The sequence below is a fragment of the Sylvia atricapilla genome, chromosome 7 (assembly GCF_009819655.1).
Source record: "Sylvia atricapilla isolate bSylAtr1 chromosome 7, bSylAtr1.pri, whole genome shotgun sequence".
Lineage (NCBI taxonomy): Eukaryota > Metazoa > Chordata > Aves > Passeriformes > Sylviidae > Sylvia > Sylvia atricapilla.
In genome coordinates, this window is record NC_089146.1 from 6767966 (window position 1) to 6774043 (window position 6078).

Sequence of the window (6078 nt, forward strand, 5' to 3'; positions counted from 1 at the left end):
AATCATGAGCAGCACTAACTACTTAGGTGATTTTTTAAATTTGACAATACCCTTTAGAAGGCTTCAGTATATAATGTAGTGAAAAACACTGAGACTTCCTTATTTCTTTTTTAAATTATGGATCAAAAATTTGGGGTTTAAAGGAATTTCTGTTTTAGCCAGAAAACATGACCGTGGTAAATTCTACATCATAATGCCTTCCTGCCAAAAGAAATAAAAAAATTCCATGTCTTTGATTCCTTTAAAATTCAATTATTAAGCTTAACTTCTACAGAACAAATAAAAGGCTTTATCCACATACAGTTTGACAAAATGTTTTGCAAACAAATAGAGATCTCATTTAGTGCTTTTAATAACAACTCTAAAATCTTTGCTCGAAGACCATTCTTTAAATTCTGTGAACAAATTCAGAAATTATTGGTTTTTAGCAGAAATGGAAAAACATCTTTTGGATTAGAAACTAATGCACAAGTTCTGAAATATTCTGTAAATGGAAAAAATGAACAAGAGCTAAAGTTACTCATTTTCTGGTATTTTTCAAAGAAACAGAGATAATATCTTTTATCATAATTCTAACTGGAACTCCAGTTTTACAATTCTTTATATATGAAGTTTTGGACTGCCTGACCTTAGAGGAATTATGCATTTTCATCCAAAGGATAAAAAAAGAGTTACAACAAATCTTTTGATTCATCCCTGATAAAGTCCAGTCATGCTTTTAAACAGAAGGTAACTTACTAAAAAGTAACCTGAAGTTGTCTAAGACTCGTGATTTGAGAGACATCTGATTTATGATGTTAGTTTGACATCAACTAAAATTAAAATAAATCCACAACTAACAAAAATGGCATGGGGAGAAGTATTAAGTAAAAAATTCAAAGAACTGCACAGACACTTAGCATTACAATATAAACAAAGCTGGTGATGGTTTGACATCATCCAGGTGTACTTAGAGCAGAAATACCATATTTGATACTTAGATAGAGAGTAGTAACTTTCAAACTGCCCGGGTCCATCCAGTGAGATCACTGGAATAAAGAAATTACAGAATACAGTTACAGTTTTTGAAATTACATGGGAAAGAACAAATTTCTAGCACATTGTTTTCCTTTGAAGCAATCATTGGCACAACTGGGGCTCTTCATAAAGGAACTAGCTAATTATCCACAACCTCAAGTAACCCACGGATTAATTCCATGCCTGTCCCCGAGCTCTCATTTTCCATGTTTGAGTTTTTTCCCAAACTCTCATCAAAAAGTTTTCCCAAACTTCATCAAAACTCTCACTAGTTCAGCAAAATTCTATTTGAATTTGGTTTTCTATCACTTAAATTGAGGCTTTGGTTCCTGCTTCCAGGAATCTACAGAGTATAGATTCAGATTGCAAAATTTCATAATCGTTTTTTAGTTGGGTCTGCCGTATTCTCAAAAGCTTTTCCCCAAGCAGAAGAGATGCAATCCGGCAGAAATGGAAATCCTTAAAAAGTTTCTATTTTTTTTTTTTAATTATTTGGGAATAGAATTTTGTGTATCATGAGAATCATCACGTGTGATTATGAGGACAAATTACTGCATTTGTACAGAGAACAAACCTTACCAGGGTACAGCACTTCTATTCTTCCACTCAATTCCTACATTTCCCTTCAAAGGAAGGGTCAAAAGTGTATCAGAAGCTGGGCATCTCAAAGCTTGGGGCAGTTCCCAACAGGAGCACTGCAGGCTGTGCAGCAGCACAACTGCCTTGCTGCAAAGTCTCCTGACCAAACACCACCTCCTTTATCTTCCTCCTAACCCTCCCAGGAGGTTGGTTTGGCTGGAGGTGGGATGAGTGGGGTGAAGGTTTTGGTAAGAAAATGCTTAAATCCTTCCATGGTTTAATTATTTCTTGTTATTCCTAAAGGAAGAATAAAATCCCAGATCAAAGCGTACTTGGTACTGGATTTTCAATTAAAACCCAAACCTTCTAGAAAAAGTTCAGGTGTTCTGACTGGATGTTCAGCTGCCCAATAACAAAACTTTAAATTCTGTCTCTTAAGATACTGGTATAAATGTTTTTAAGCATTCTGATTTTTTTGTTGTTGTTGTATTTATATGGAGTGCAAAATTTAAAATACTTTATGATATTTGGGCTCAGTAAACTGTCAAATCCTCAGATTGGTGAAAAGCTGTCTGTCATGACAAAAACAGGAAATGCTTCAGTTTTAAATAAGTCATGTTTAACTGTCTGATTGTTTCAGCCACATTCTGAAAATTTCTGAGAGCAAACAAAGCCTTTTCCTCCAAAAGGATTCTAGATTAGGACAGCCAGGCATCAGTCCAGCATTAATACTCCACGTCACTGTGTCATTAATGTATATTTCATACAGACAATTCCTTAGCAACTGGCATTCTACTGCTCCCAAACTCCCCACCTTTTAATGAGATATTTTACAACAGACAACACAAATTTTACTTGACAAAGGAGATCAAAGGTCTATGGGTAATGATTGGCACTGATTTATTTACTGATTTAATTACATGCTTTCATTTAGTGCCATTAGCTTTCCTCAGGCTGAAATACAGGTAGCCAAGGCAGACCACAAACAATCAAGGAAGCTCCCAGTAACAGATCCTTACTAGCTGGCCTTATAACCAAACCCTTTTTATCCTGAGAACCAAAACAAAAATTAAAGGAAGATCAAGATTTTTTTTTTGCCAAAGCCAGAAAAGTATAAAACTCAGTGTCTTGTCCATGCAGTTTGCAGCCTTTGGAGACAGGACTTTCATGTGTGTGTATATATATATATACATACACACACCTTTTTTTTTTTTACCTAGCAGTCTCTTCAACACCAACTTCCCCTCAATGTTTAGTCACAAACTTTTTTTTTCAGTGTGGGATTTATCTCTAACAAGCTAACTGGAAAAAGAAAAATAAAACTAGCATTTCCCATAGTAGCCAAAAAAAGATATCCTTAGGAAAAGGCCTAAAGTGACATTGCAATGACAGTAAAAGTGACTCATTCACACGGACAGCCCAGGAAATAGACACACACACACAAAAGGCAGAGAATATAATTATGTAGAGGAATTAATAGCAGGAGGTAGGATGTGAATGGCCAGAGGTCCAATTCAGCACAGCATAAAATTAAGGATTAAAAGGTCTAACTAGACAGGATTTTAACACTTCTGATATAAAAGTAGACTTTTTTCAGTTCACTACAGTTCAGAGGCATTATCTTTGCCCTCTGATATCTTGCACTACCTACTAGTATATATGTGGCAAGGGCTTCATTATTCTTATCTACAGCATTGTCTCCCAGCTGGCAGAGTCAGTGTTCCCTTAAAAATGATTGTTACATGTGCTGGTTTGGAGCTGTTTTCTCATTCCCTCAGCTGAAAATATGAAGAATGAAGTGAGCAGTAATTCTATCACCTCTGTTCTGATGGTGGTACCCAAGTCTGTGATGAGCTGTCAATTAAACTGACTTCCACCAGAGCCTCACGCTTTCACAGCAATTTAATAATTTCAGGCAGTGCACTGTGAATCATGAGCATGCAAACATCACTGACCGAAAGCAAAAGCTATGGAAATTCCACTCCCCACCCCAAATTACCTCCCTTTTTCTGTGCCCTGCTGTAGCAGCTCTCACAGTCTGTTCCAGTCCTGAGATCAGGGGCTCCTTCTGCTTCCTCCAACAACTTCTTGGCATGAAAGAGAATTTTGGTTGGTTACCTACCTTCCACCATTTACCATAAATGCTTTGCTGCTGCAATATTCCAGTCTCCGAAATCACCTAGTGAAAACTGTAAAGTGAAAACTGGGAACTACTGAGAAAATTTGGAAAAACGAACATTTTTATTAGCTTTTATGCTGAAAATCTGTATAACCAGATGTCATTGTTTCAGATTTAAACTCTCACCTCCTTTCTGCTTTTATGAAGGTTGTAACTGCTGCTTTTCAAGCACACCTGATGAAAGAATTGAAAAGAAAAACCTCATTGTATTTTGAAATGAAAATGAAAAATAATTAATAAACTCAGCACAAGAAGTCCCTTTTTTTAATATATATTTCTAGATCTTTTGCCTTTTCATTTTCCATGTCAACTTCTTTCACTCTTGTCTTAAAGCTGTTTTCCATTTTCCCACCTTAGGTCCAGGACCTATTCTTGCCCTTCTGCTGGTCCAGTCACATCAGGCACAGGGTACTTCTGCCATGCTGTTTCCACTCAACTTCTCTTGTGACACAGCTCCAGACTCTAAATTCCTCCTCCACTGAGTTCTCCTCCTTGCCTGGCTCAGTCAGGTGTCCCATCTATGCCATCCAGGACCCAAGAGCTGAGAACTGGATGTAATCAGGTAGGCAGAGCTATAGTGATTAAGCCTTGGCTAAAGAAGCCTGCAAAAAATTTTCCTAACTCCTTGACCAAGCAGTGGAGAACACCTGATGCAACCTGAGTCAAAGTCAATTATAACTTCTGACATTAAGTACGAGTTAATAAAATAACTGCACTTCTCACAGGAGCACTGGCTTTGTCTACAGCAAATCACATAACTTGCTAATTTTCATTTTGATATAGCTTGCAACAGGGAAATCTTTGGCTCCTATCAAACTATTTTTACATGTGGATCAAAGCAAATAACTGGTTTACATAATTCCATAAATCTCAATAAACGAAACAAACTCACTGCACTCAGTCCTGTACTGCTTGGACAAAAACTATCTATGGGTAGCAAAAATATTTGCCATCTGATCTTACTTTCAAACAGGGAATGCTCTCAGTATCCCAACATAAACCACTCCAGAGCACAAAATCCACTAGCAAGACAAACAAGCAGCAATATTAGTTACATCTAAGCACTATAAAGTGTCCAACCTGGGTTTTTTTCCTAGCAGTTTGGACTGGAAAACTGCAGTTCATGTGTTCAAGTCTCAACTGTGCTTATCAATAAACAGAAGTGTATTTAGATGTCAGTTAACTTAGCACAACCTGACACTATGAAGCCTCTTGTGACTGGTTTGGATCACACGCATTCATCTCTTGTAACCTCTTCATTCCATCAATCACATTTTTACATACACACACACACAGAGGCCCAAAATACAAATTTTCCTTGCTCTGTCAGGCAAGCTGAGCTCACCTGGTCTATCCTCCCAGCTGGAGACCCCACAGACACTTTCCCTGCAGTGGATGTGTGATTGTCACACAGGTTAGAAATGCTGGAACTGCCTTTGGTGAGAATCACCCAGGGTTCAGACTGCCTCAGCTTATCACCCTACAGCCACTCCAAACCAGCACAAAATAACAGTGCCATAGAAAAGAAGAGTTGTATTCTCTTCATTTCCCACCACAACAGAGATCATGTTTCTCCTTGTGAGGGCTGTGCCAGCTCCTGTGGACACAGTGTAAATGCCAACACAGTTTGAGACACCTTTCTTGAAGTTCATAAAAACAGTACCAACTGAGTATTTCCTTTACATAAAATTTGTATTTCTAGCTTACTTGCTCAAACTCCTCTTTTCAACATGGTTACGTTAAAATTTACTCTCTTGGAATGCTTTATTTTCTGAAGGAAAGTTAAATTTTCTGAAAGAAATTTCAACTTTCTTGTGGTCCAGTTTATACCCCCGGACGTCAAAAGCCTTTTAATTTCTCACTAAACTGTAAATCTAATTACCTGGCTAACTTCTGAGCTCCACTCAGTTATGAGGCACTCATCAGGAAAGACGGCAGCAATGCTAAAGATGGGAAATAAACAGCTGTATTAACAGCGCAGGAAGTAATTAAGAAACCGAACAAAGAGTTGTGAGAGAAAATGAAAAGGATTAAAACAAGTCTGTTTTGCTGTGAAGTAACTATGAGGGGAAAGGAATTATACAATTCTCCATATGGTTTTGCTTCATTCTGTCCCCAGGGGTGCTCTGTCCTCATTGTAAAGTTAAAATGGTTTCATAAGAGAAGCATACAGAAGCGGGGGATTTGTCCCTTTTGTTTAAGGCCATTTTCCCTGGTTGCTCTGTGAAAAGCAACTTCAAATAGGAAGACTCCATCAGACTTTCCTGACTCTCTACAGAGAAAATATGACTTCAGAGTGCAGC